Source organism: Bos taurus, chromosome 5, assembly GCF_002263795.3.
Source record: "Bos taurus isolate L1 Dominette 01449 registration number 42190680 breed Hereford chromosome 5, ARS-UCD2.0, whole genome shotgun sequence".
Lineage (NCBI taxonomy): Eukaryota > Metazoa > Chordata > Mammalia > Artiodactyla > Bovidae > Bos > Bos taurus.
In genome coordinates this window covers 20,402,858-20,416,569 of record NC_037332.1, presented here as the reverse complement: position 1 = coordinate 20,416,569, position 13,712 = coordinate 20,402,858, and the positions used below count along the sequence as shown (strand labels likewise).

The following is a 13,712-nucleotide window of genomic DNA, read 5'->3' as shown; positions in this document are numbered from 1 at the left end:
GCAGGTCAGGAAGCAACAGTTAGAACTGGATGTGAAACAACAGACTGGTTCCAAATAGGAAAAGGAGTACTTCAAGGCTGTATATTGTCACCCTGCTTATTTAACTTCTATGCAGAGTACATCATGAGAAACGCTGGACTGGAAGAAGCACAAGCTGGAATCAAGATTGCCGGGAGAAATATCAATAACCTCAGATATGCAGATGACACCACCCTTATGGCAGAAAGTGAAGAAGAACTAAAAAGCCTCTTGATGAAGGTGAAAGTGGAGAGTGAAAAAGTTGGCTTAAAGCTCAACATTCAGAAAACGAAGATCATGGCATCTGGTCCCATCATTTCATGGGAAATAGATGGGGAAACAGTGGAAACAGTGTCAGACTTTATTTTTCTGGGCTCCAAAATCACTGCAGATGGTGACTGCAGCCATGAAATTAAAAGATGCTTACTCCTTGGAAGGAAAGTTATGACCAACCTAGATAGCATATTCAAAAGCAGAGACATTACTTTGTCAACTAAGGTCCCTGTGGTCATGTATGGATGTGAGAGTTGGACTGTGAAGAAAGCTGATCACCGAAGAATTGATGCTTTTGAACTGTGGTGTTGGAGAAGACTCTTGAGAGCCCCTTGGACTGCAAGGAGATCCAACCAGTCCAATCTGAAGGAGATCGGCCCTGGGATTTCTTTGGAGGGAATGATGCTGAAGCTGAAACTCCAGTACTTTGGCCACCTCATGTGAAGAGTTGACTCATTGGAAAAGACTCTGATGCTGGGAGGGATTGGGGACAGGAGGAGAAGGGGATGACAGAGGATGAGATGGCTGGATGGCATCACTGACTCGATGGACGTGAGTCTGAGTGAACTCCAGGAGTTGGTGATAGACAGGGAGCCCTGGCGTGCTGCGATTCGTGGGGTCGCAAAGAGTCGGACACGACTGAGCGACTGAATTGAACTGAAGGGTTCACTTGTTAGTTCATTCTATGAGGCCTATGTTATCTTAACACCAAAATCAGAAAAATATATTAGAAGAAAAGAAAACGATAGATATCTGTCATGATATAGATGTAGAAATCCTCAAAAAAATCTTAGTAAACTGAATCCAACAATGTATAAAAAGAATTTCACAGGATGATCAAGTGAAATTTATCCCAGATACAGAACTCATATACTTTCCATTTTATTTTGCTTTGAACCTAAAACTACTCTCAAAAATAAAGTATATTAAAAAATTAGTGAATTTCAAATTTCTCAATTGTATCTATCTATTTTGCCCAGGACTATCATTTTAAAAGTTATTTTAAAAAATATATATACAGTATAAAATTCTGTTGATGTGTTAATAGCAAATAAATATTGGATGGTTTCATGATTTGAATTAGTCTCTTCCATATATTTACTTTGTTTCTTAGTTAACAGAACCCAATAATAATTAGCTACACATATGGCTTCAAATAAATTTAATTTAGGTTTCAAACTTACCTGGGAAAGTTAATATTGTCTTAGGATATGTACTTAAAAAAAAAAGAATGCTCTTTGGAAACAGGTTGTTTCAGATGTATAGACTCAAAATATTGGAAGGGTAGTCAATCAGCTGTAATGAAAATGGAATGAAAAAGACTTAAGTTTCATTTCTTAGTTGTGATTTTCACGATCATGTCAACTTGGGAAGGTTCTTAATTTTCATTTTTTGTTTTGTTTTGTTTTTTGCCCTTTTTTTTTAGATTCAAAGTCCTCATCTGCATAAGGTTCATCTGACATTCTTAATAAGATAATTACAGTGATAATTAAAAGTGCATCTTTACTGAGAGAGAGCAGGAAAAGAAGAGGAAAAGGGGGGAGTCAAGCCAAGAAACTGATAAATAGTAAGTATTCAGAAATGTTTATTCTATACTGAGCTCAGCATGTATCAGGCACTGCTAAATATTTTGTAAATGTTAATTACAACACCAATATGATGAAGGCATTAGCATAGTACTCAAAATCATGTCAGTCTGACTAATCAGCATATAGGCCTTCCCAGGGTTGATTGATAGATGAGAATTCATTGATATTGACAAGCAGATAAATAGTATGATCTAGCTCTCTCCATTAGAGTCTAACTGACTTGGCAGAAACTGAGTGAAAATCAAAATGAAATGGCCTATGTGATAGTCTGTGAATCTGAGGTGAATAGCAAGAGAAATATCCAGAAGTGAATTTATCTAGACAAGGGGAAAGGAGTATAAATAAGAAACATGAGGTTCTGCCTACAGTTTCCTTTAAAAAAAAATCTTTCTGGACTTTTTTTTAGGGGGGCAATATGCATTAAATAATGAGAAAGAGCTGAAAAGCATTAAACATTTCTGAACAGAAATTACTGAGGAAAGTGGTTGCCTAGCAGCAAAAATATACAGTTTTGACATTATAGTGAGGATTGATGAAACATTAAAATAGTTCATTTTAAAAGCTTACAGTTGCTTTGGAAATGTAAGGCCATCTGATCTTTTTTGGAAGTCTGTTTTTGTTTTTTTTTTTTTTAAATAGGCTTTTGTATTACTTTCTTTATGCGATGTTAACAAATTACTAAAAACTTAGGAGCTTAAAGCAACACTCATTTTATTGCACAGTGTCTGTAGGTCAGAAGTCTGGGCACACCTTAATAGGGTCCTCTGCTCAGGGTCTCAAGTCATATCAACTAGAATATGTTCTTATTAGGAATCTGGACTAGGAACAGATCAGTTTCCAAGCTCTCTCAGTTTTGGCCATAATTTATTTCCTTGTGACTGTAAAATTCCTGACTGCTTACTTCTTGAAAACCATAAAAAGAGAAAGTATCTCCTATTTAGCATTCTGCCTTCAGGAAAAGCCTTGATTCTCTTTTAAAGACTCACTTGGTTAGGTGAGCCCTACTTAGAATAAGCTCTTCTTTGATTACCTAAAGTCAACTTTTATATGCAAAAAAAATCTTCACTTTTGCAATATAACTTGACATGATTATAGTAGTGATAGCCAGTGACCCTTGTCATAGTCTATTGGTTAGAAGCAGATAACAGTTTCCACCAAAACTCAAGGGTGGATACTAGGTTTCAAAAATCATGGCGATACCTACAGATATGCCCACCACAGGTATGAACTGAAAGCTCCATTCTTATCTTCCTTACCACAACTGAGACAAAGAAATAAAGAGCAATTAAAATTATTTCACGTGGTTAGCATTGTTTTACTGGACAAATTATCTTTATAGTATTTTTAAAAAATGATTATTTATGAGTTCTATAGAATAATTTCTTAATTCTTAAAGAATATCTCTCAGTGTATTATCTCTTTAAGTAGGATTTTTTTAAAAAGACATATAAAGAAGTGTTAAAAATTTAGCAGAGTAAAGCTTTTATTAATTTTAATACAATTTACTTCTAATCAATGCATGTTATTAGAAAAGTATTTATTTTATTAGATTTTCCATATCTTTCATGTGGTAGGATATGAATAGAACTAATGTATAAGAAGAAACTAGGAAACATTATACCACAAAAAAACTATCAACTTTGATGATTATCTATTTTATTTTTATTAAATGAAAGTATATTGATCTTACCAAAATTATTTTATATTAACACATCACATTAATGCTTTTCAAATCTCTAATTTTTGGACACAAACTATTCTAATAACCTGGACATTTTATATTTCTTTCTTGAGCAGAATTAATTCATAATTCTGTGTAGATTCTTTCCTATAGATGAATCTTACATAGCTTGGTAAATTGTATTCATCTGAAATACCAGATACCAGTGCAAAAAATAATTCTCCAATTTTAAATGCAGTCAAAATCACTCAAGCAAAAAAAAAATCACAGAACCTGGTTGAATCAGTCTAATTGCATTACTTCAATTTCTTTTTTATTCACCATGTAGCTTCTGCTTTTTACAAGGTTTCTGGTTTCTAGATATTTTGGCTTTAATTAAAAAAAATGAATAATGTAACATATAATTAAACTTTGATGTTCATGAATCACTTGAATTGATCTTTTTAAATCACCTAACTTGGATGACATATTCACTGAAATCCCGATATATGTCGTTACAAAAAAGTACTACTGTAAGTCCAAACTGAGTCCTATAGCTTTCTGATTACATTTCTTTGATAAGTAAAATGAGTTGATTTCCAATTCCATATTTGAAGTCAATATCATTGTCATCATTCTGAGGATAGCAAAGGATAGTTCTTACTTTTTCTTAGTTTTTCTTATCACCTGTTCCTCTGATTTGCTGCTTCACTCCTCAATTCTCATTTCACTGACTCTCCTTTAACATTTTTATTTGCAGTTTTATCAGTTATTTATGCATATAGTTTAATGAGACAAATACTATAACAAGACACGTATGAAAAATAGCAACCCTGTACACTCAAACCCAATTCTAACTCCCCTGTGACAACTTCTTTCAAGAATTCAAGCTTACATTTTTTGTGTTTACCTATATATCAGTGGCACCCCACTCCAGTGCTCTTACCTGGAAAATCCCATGGACAGAGGAGGCTCGTGGGCTGCAGTTCATGGGGTCGCTAGGAGTCGGACACGACTGAGCAACTTCACTTTCACTTTTCACTTTCATGCATTGGAGAAGGAAATGGCAACCCACTCCAGTATTCTTGCCTGGAGAATCCCATGGACGGGGGAGCCTGGTGGGCTGCCGTCTATGGGGTTGCACAGAGTCGGACACGACTGAAGTGACTTAGCAGCATATATCAGTTGAAGGCAACAGTTTTATGCAGGAAGCCCTGTATTCCCACAAACAGACATGCTAGAGTGCAGACCATAAGCATACAATTAGAGTAGTAGGTAAGGAAACTAATTTTTTACTTATGTATCAAATTACTGTTGACTATGAGAAATTGATTCCTTTGAATCTGTGTTTTCACTACCTATTGATCAGAGCTAATATAGAATTGCTGCATTGCATTCTAATCATTTTTATAAGCTCTCTTCTCATTTAGATCATTAAGTCACTAAACATCTTTAATATTGCATTCTAATCATTTTTATCAGCTCTCTTCTCATTTAGATCATTAAGTCACTAAACATCTTTAATATCCTATTTAAAGCTACACATATTTTCTAAGCAATATCTGCCACATAGTAGGTTCCTAATAAATATTTAACTAAATCAAATTTTAAAAATTTTAGATGTTATCTGTTGTATGTTGTGTATTCACCTGCTATTTTACTGGATGCTTTGAGGATCTAAAATTCTTTTCAGTATCAGAGGCATGAAGCCCCATTCAGAGTGACCACACTAGCCTTTACTGTCTTTTTGCTAGAACGGTGACCCAGTTTCCCTCTAAGTCACTCTCTCCCATCAGGAAGCTTCCATAAGCCTCTTATCCTTCTTCATCAGAGGGCAGACAGACTGAAAACCACAATCACAGAAAACTAACCATCTGATCACATGGACCACAGCCTTATCTACCTCAATGAAACTAAGAGCCATGCCATGTAGGGTCACCCAAGACGGACAGGTCATGGTGGAGAGGTCTGACAGAATGTGGCCCACTGGAGAAGGGAATGGCAAACCACTTCAGTATTCTTACCTTGAGAACCCCATGAACAGTATGAAAAGGCAAAAAGATAGGACACTGAAAGATGAACTCTTCAGGTTGGTAGGTGCCCAATATGCTACTGGAGATCAGTGGAGAAACAACTCCAGAAAGAATGAAGAGATGGAGCCAAAGCAAAGACAACACCCAGTTGTGGATGCGACTGGTGATGGAAGCAAGGTCTGATGCTGTAAAGAGCAATATTGCATAGGAACCTGGAATGTTACGTCCATGAATCAAGGCAAATTGGAAGAGGTCAAACAGGAGATGGCAGAGTAAACATTGATATTTTAGGAATCAGTGAACTAAAATGGACTGGAATGGATGAATTTAACTCAGATGACCATTATATCTGCTACTGTGGGAAGAATCCCTTAGAAGAAATGGAGTAGCCATCATAGTCAACAAAAGAGTCTGAAATCCAGTACTTGGATGCAATCTCAAAAATGACAGAATGATCTCTGTTTGTTTCCAAGGCAAACTTTTCAATATCACAGTAATCCAAGTCTATGCCCCGACCAGTAATGCTGAAGAAGCTGAAGTTGAATGGTTCTATGAAGATCTACAAGACCTTCTAGAACTAACAAACAAAAAAGATGTCCTTTTCATTATAGGGGACTGGAATGCAAAAGCAGGAAGTCAAGAAACACCTGGAATAACAGGCAAATTTGGCCTTGGAATACAGAATGAAGCAGGACAAAGGCTAATAGAGTTTTGTCAAGAGAACGCACTTGTCATCACAAACACCCTCTTCCAACAACACAGGAGAAGACTCTATACATGGACATCACCAGATGGTCAACACCAAAATAAGATTGATTATATTCTTTGCAGCCAAAGATGGAGAAGCTCTATGCAGTCAGCAAAAACAAGTCAGGGAGCTGACTATGGCTCAGATCATGAACTACTTGTTGCCAAATTCAGACTTAAATTGAAGAAAGTAGGGAAAACTACTAGACCATTCAGGTATGACCCAAATCAAATCTATTATGATTATATAGTAGGAGTGACAAATAGATTCAAGGGACTAGATGTGATAGAGTACCTGAAGAACTACAGACAGAGGTTTGAGACATTATACAGGAGGCAGAGATCAAGACCATCCCCAAGAAAAAGAAATGCAAAAAGGCAAAATGGTTGTCCGAGGAGGCCTTACAAAGAGCTATGAAAAGAAGAGAAGTTGAAAGAGACACGTGTACCCCAATGTTCATCGCAACACTCTTTATAATAGCCAGGACATGGAAGCAACCTAGATGTCCATCAGCAGATGAATGGATAAGAAAGCTGTGGTACATATACACAATGGAGTATTACTCAGCCATTAAAAAGAATACATTTGAATCAGTTCTAATAAGGTGGATAAAACTGAAGCCTATTATACAGATTGAAGTAAGCCAGAAAGAAAAACACCAATACAGTACACTAATGCATATATATGGAATTTAGAAAGATGGTAATGATAACCCTGTATGCGAGACAGCAAAAGAGACACAGATGTATAGAACAGTCTTTTGGACTCTGTTGGGGGTGGGGGGATGATTTGGGAAAATGGCATTAAAACATGTATAATACCATATAAGAAACAAATCACCAGTCCAGGTTCAATGCAGGATACAGGAAACTTGGGGCTGGTGCACTGGGATGACCCAGAGGGATGGTATGGGGAGGGAGGTGGAAGGGGGGATCAGGATTTGGAACACGTGTACACCTGTGGTGGATGCATGTTGATCTATGGCAAAACCAATACAATATTGTAAAGTAAAAAAAAATAATAACAATAAAAAATTAGAAAAATAAAAAAAAAACATTAAAAAAAATTTAAAAAGAAGAGAAGTGAAAGGCAAAGGAGAAAAGGAAAGATATACCCTTTTGAATACAGAGTTCCAAAGAAGAGCAAGGAGAGATAAGAAAGCCTTCCTCAGTAATCAATGCAAGAAAATAGAGGAAAACAACAGAATGGGACAGTCTAGAGATTTCATCAAGAAAATTAAAGATATCAAGGGAACATTTCATGCAAAGATGGGCTCCACACAGAAATGTGTGGATCTAACAGAAGCATAAGATATTAAGAAGAGGTGGCAAGAATTCACAGAAGAACTATACAAAAAAGATTTTTGAAACCCAGATAATCATGATGGTATGATCATCCATCTAGAGCCATACATCCTGGAATGTGAAGTCAAGTGGGCCTTAAGAAGCATCACTATGAACAAAGCTAGTGGAGGTGATGGAATTCCAGTTGAGCTATTTCAAGTCCTAAAAGATGATGTTGTGAAAGTGCTGCACTCAATATACCAACAAATTTGGAAAACTCAGCAGTGGCCACAGGACTGGAAAAGGTCAGTTTCATTCCAATCCCAAAGAAAGGCAATGCCAAAGAATGTTCAAACTACTGCACAACTGCATTCATCTCACATGCTAACAAAGTAATGCTCAAAATTCTCCAAGCCAGGCCTTAACAGTATGTGAACCATGAACTCCCAGATGTTCAAGCTGGATTTAGAAAAGGCAGAGGAACCAGAAATCAAATTCCCAACATCCATTGGATCATTAAAAAAGCAAGAGAGTTCCATAAAAATATATGTTTCTGCATTATTGACTATGCCAAAGCCTTTGACTGTGTGGATCACAACAAACTGGAAAATTCTTCAAGAAATGGGAAATCCAGACCACTTGACCTGCCTCCTGAAAAATCTGTATGAAGGTCACGAAACAACAGTTAAAACTAGACATGGAATAACAGACTGGTTCCACATTGGGAAAGGAGTATACCAAGGCTGTATACTGCTTATTTAACTTATATGCAGAGAACATCAAGAGAAACGCTGGGCTTGATGAAGCCCAAGCTGGAATCAAGATTGCCAGAAGAAATGTCAATAACCTGATATGCAGATGACACCAGCCTTATGGCAGAAACTGAAGAGGAACTAAAAAACCTCTTGATGAAAGTGAAAGAGGAGAGTGAAAAAGTTGGCTTAAAACTCAGTGTTCAGAAAGCTAAGATCATGGCAGCCAGTCCCATCACTTCATGGCAAATAGATGGGGAAGCAATGGAAACAGTGACAGACTTTATTTTTGAGGGGCTCCAAAATCACTGCTGATGGTGCCTGCAGCCATGAAATTAAAAGACGCTTACTCCTTGAAAGGAAAGTTTTGCCCAACCTAGACAGCATAGTAAAAAGCAGAGACATTACTTTGCCAACAAAGGTCCGTCTAGTCAAGGCTATGTTTTTTCCAGTGGTCATATATGGATGTGAGAGGTGGACTGTGAAGAAAGCTGAGCACCGAAGAACTGATGCTTTTGAACTGTGGTGTTGGAGAAGACTCTTGAGAGTCCCTTGCACTGCAAGGAGATCCAACCGGTCCATCCTAAAGGAAATCAGTCCTGTAAATTCATTGGAAGGACTGATGCTGAAGCTGAAACTACAATACTTCGTCCACCTGATGCAAAGAAGTGACTCATTTGAAAAGACCCTGATACTGGGAAAGATTGAAGGCAGGAGGAGAAGGGGACGACAGAGAATGAGATGGTTGGATGTCATCACTGACTCAATGGACATGAGTTTGAGTGAACTCCAGGAGTTGGTGATGGACAGGGAGGCCGGGCATGCTGCAGTCGACAGGGTTGCAAAGAATCGGACACGACCGTGTGACTGAAGTGAACTGAACTGAAAGGTACATCAGGTTCATATACTGCAAAGGAAAACATACAAAACCATTTTCTTCTTGTCATGAAGTCTCTTAGTGGCAGGATAAAATGGAGAGAAAGACTGGTCATCCCAGAGAGCAAGGGTTATTAAGCAAACCAAGCTAGAACTGTTGCTATTTGCTTCCCTACAAGTATGTCAATGCCAATTTTAATGGATCATGGAATCTAGCACCAACAATCTGTTTTACAGCTGGTAATTTTAGGATAGACATCCCATCCATACGCAGCTCTAGTATAGCATTTAATATTTGTCATGAAATAGACAGTCTAGAATATGAATAATTACCATTGTAAGAAAGAATATTTACTATGTGGAAAACATTTTAAATAGATTATCTCTAATCCTTTTAAAACCTGACACAGAAGATATGTTAGTTATGATTGGCTGCAAGTGATAGAAAGCAATTTGATCTAGTTAAGAAAACTAGGGGAATTCTTATAAGGAGACAGGAGTGGCTAATGTAGGCCAAAGACAGGCATATAACCAGAACTAATAAAGACTGAAACCAGGCTCTGGTTGTCAGAAATTCTGTGTTTCTTCATTTTCCCTGTATGCCGCCTGACTTCAGTTTATAAGCCCAGTCCACACTAAGGAACTTGGAATGTTGGTGCAGATCAGCTTAGGAATTCTCCAGTGTAAGTTGGCCTTGCGTATATCAGAATAATATATAACTGACCATAAAATCATATTAGCCTTGACATCCAAACAAAAGCCAGAGACCTATGACTTAGGTTGTAGAAATATCAATACAGGGGATTATCAGTGTTACAGTTTAGAGCACTGTTCAATTATTAGCACAAGTTCAGTTCAGAGAGAAACATTTCTTAATATTATACCCAATATGACTGTAGATATTCAGCTAAATACAATCTTGTTTTTTTTTTTTCAGTAGCTAAAATAGTAGAATATAGCCATTGTAAAATTGATCTAAGTCTTGCATTTGGTTTGTCCCCTGAAGGCGTAAATTTTTTTAAAAGGCTATTTTCAATGTCATTTCACGAGGTTTGTGATATTTTTTGTTCTATCTAATTTGCAGAACAATCATAGTTATTGCTACTCTTATAATTCGACTCATGTTGGAACACAGAGAATCCTCTGGGTACTATTTTTTGTAATTTGAAAAGTATATTGCATTATGTTCAAGACTATTTTAAACTGTATTAATTATAAAGTCAAGCAATATACATTTAATGAAATAAAATAAAATGTTTATATAATATCATTCTGTGACAAAATGTTTTTCAGAAAATATTAAGCAGGTGAATTTAAGAATATACTTTTCAAAAGTTTTGGAAGATTTTAGAGTTGATATTAACAAAACTAATAAACGTAATGTTGAAGCTGTATTTAATGCTTTGTAACTCATAAAAGTATTTGTCATTCGTTAAAAAATACATGGTAAAGTGATCATAATATAAATGAATTTAGGATTTATCAACAAAATGATTGACTACCTTCATCTTGGAATGTATCAATATGTATTAATATTTTGGACAAACTAACATTGTTCATTTAACTGAATAATAATTTATTAAATATCTGCTATGTGTCTAATATAATAACAAGTTAAACAAGTGTGAGATAAACAATGTATTTCATAAAGTCAAACAAATAAATAACTGGCTTTAAAACACAGATGTAACAAAAACTTTAGTAGAGATACTGAATAAAATACCTTAGAGACAGAAGGGAGTGATTCTTTTTCCTTGAAGTACATCAGAGAAGAAAAGTGAGATTACCATTTATTTTGTAAAACTGTTTTTGTTTTTAAGTCCATTTTACATGTGTGGAAATTGGGTTTCATATTTCACAAAAGAATCTTCTAAGATTCAATCACAGAGATAGTGTGAAATGGCCATCTGATTTTGCTTCATTGTTCCTGTCATTTGCTGCTCTAAAGAACTCTTCAATAAGAAAATATATTAAACAGAGAAATAACGAATAAGGAATTTATATTAGGAACAAAGTTAAAGGGAGAAAGAACAGTTACTGGAAAATGAAGAGCAACTGGGAGTAAAATGTAGAATGTAACATTTGTAGGAGAGTGAGGAGGGTGAAAAGATATTTAAATTGTAATTAGACTTTAAATCATTCTAATTAAGGTATCATGCTGAATTTTGGGCAAGACAAGGGAAAATACTGAACAGATACATATGTTAGTAAAATAATTTCAAGATCATTAAGGAGAATTAAGTGCATAAGAAAGAAATGGGATGCAGAGATCAAGTGATCTGCTGTTGCTTTGAGTCCAGATTAGAAATGAAGCAAGTCAAAATAGGGAAGGCAGGGGATGGATGAATTAATGAAATACTAAAGATTAAATCATCCCACTGGGTAAGTACAGAGAGAAGATAAATAAAGGGTGAAGAGGAAGGGATGAAGTCAGTAATTCGATCTTTTTATTTATAAAATATTAAATTGATAGATTTACTTTATATTAGCATTTATCTGTGTTTACATTAAGGGTGCTGGAACATTAAGATTTTAAATGTTAGAAAATTTCTATTATAGTGTTATGGGGTTAGACAATGCATAGAGTACTTCAGATTACTTTTTTTTTTTTTTGAAGAATGGCACAAAGACGTTAATTTAAAAAGTGAAAATATCCTCTTTCATTCATTTGCTTCACCTTCAAAAATTGGTGAGGCATTTATTTCATAATAAGTTATATGCTAGTCAATTTATACACAATAGCAAGCACAGTAGACGCAGTGGTTGTCTTAGAGCATAGTGGGTGGAACAGATTCCACCCAAACAATTAAAAAGCAAAGGAAAAATTGCTAGGAAAATGTAAAAGGTTCTGTAAGATATTTTGTTAGGGGCAGTTAGGCTCTCAAGTAAGCATCAACCTTCAGAATTTATGATGAGAATCTGAAGATGGCATGGATTTATCTGAGTGAAGTAAGGAGGAAAGAGAACTCTAGGTGAAATATAATTCTTCTGTTACTTCTAATGATTGATAATACCATTACAACAGTGAACTAGGAATTGTGCTAGTGACTCTCTATCCTTAGATAATTTGGTGTGTGTGTGTGCTAAGTTACTTCCGTTGTGTCCAACTTTGCGACCCTCTGTGACTATAGCCCACCAGGCTCCTCTGTCCATAGGATTTCCCAGGACAAGAATACTGGAGAAATCCCAGGCAAGAATGCTGGAGTGGGTTGTTGTGCTCTCCTCCAGGGGACCTTCCCAACCCAGAGATGGAACTTGTGTCTCTCATTTCTCCTGCATTGGCAAACAGGTTCTTTACCACTAGCACCACCAGGGAAGCCCAGATAATTTGGCATATCTTTGCAAATATCTTAGTCATTTTGACATGACTTTACCATTAATAAGTGAAAGATAAAAGTAAAAAATAAATAAATGAAACTAATAATTTATAATTCCTTTTTAAAGCCATGTTTAATATACACACAAGTACATGCACACACACACACACGCACACAAACCATTCCAGAACAATGAGGCTATGAATATGAATAGCAATTTTTACTTAATATACTTGTATTTTTTTAATTATAGTAGATGTTAATCATGTGTTAAACATGCATTTTCCTATATGCACTTGTAAGCATGATTAATCAGATATAATGCTATTAATTATACTCAGTATTTTTTTTAATCTGGGACAATATTATGAATTTGCAATTAGCAGGGTTTTTTTTTTTTTCCTATTTCTTAGGTAATGTTTTAATTCACTGAAGCTGGGATAAAATCCATTTTTTTCTAATGTAAAGCAAGAATCATCTAGTAAAATAAATTTCAAAATTGGCTTGAAAAACTTTTCTATAGAGAATACAAGTGATGGAAGTGAAAACACATAACTTCCTTCTTGCTTTTAAAGAGATCTTCTCAGATGGAATCATCAAATTTTATACCTGAAAGAAGGCAGGGATCATTTGATTAAATCTCCACATGTTACAGATGTGACCATTCTGTTTTTAAAATTCTGTTTTTTTCCCTTCATTCTTTCATAGACTTTAGTCTCTATCCATGGACTTGTGAATAGTGTCAAAGAAACTCATATTTACCTTCTATTTTAAAGAAACAGGTTATTATTGCTATGACATTCAAAATATTTTTTAAAATTTAATAGTACAAGGAAGAACATTCCAGTACACTTGCAAATCATCGTCTCATTTTATATATTCAATTTTCCTTTCAGCCAAGTGAGTGGGATAGAGGAAAGAGGAATCAGAAAGTCATCCGAAAGTTCTCACTTTTTCCTTGTAAGAAGATGAAAATCAACAGTTGAAGCCAAAAATTGATTCAGATGGGTGAAGTAGACAAGAATCTCTCTATTGAGGAAGAGTAGCAAGAATCATCTCAGTCACATGTTTAGTTCATAAAATGACCTATTTCATGAATCTACTCATTTTAAGTCGAGTTTTATAACTGTTCTGCAATAAAGTGTGAATGTTGAACCACTGGC

General features: G+C 35.5%; 2 long non-coding RNA genes across 2 annotated transcripts in view; one reads left to right on the top strand and one right to left on the bottom strand.

Moving 5' to 3' along the window:
• The window catches only part of LOC101907192 (uncharacterized), a 22,477-nt gene extending 16,921 nt beyond the window's left edge, over window positions 1-5,556 (bottom strand). The window contains exons 1-2 of the long non-coding RNA XR_001500297.3: window positions 4,487-5,556; window positions 1,476-1,587 (exon numbers count right to left, since the gene is read on the bottom strand). This is a non-coding gene — a long non-coding RNA (uncharacterized lncRNA). The remainder of the gene's footprint in view (window positions 1-1,475; window positions 1,588-4,486) is intronic.
• LOC112446835 (uncharacterized) lies at window positions 1,694-13,712 on the top strand. The gene is made up of 2 exons (XR_003034927.2): window positions 1,694-1,858; window positions 13,446-13,712. It is a non-coding gene; the product is annotated as an uncharacterized lncRNA (long non-coding RNA).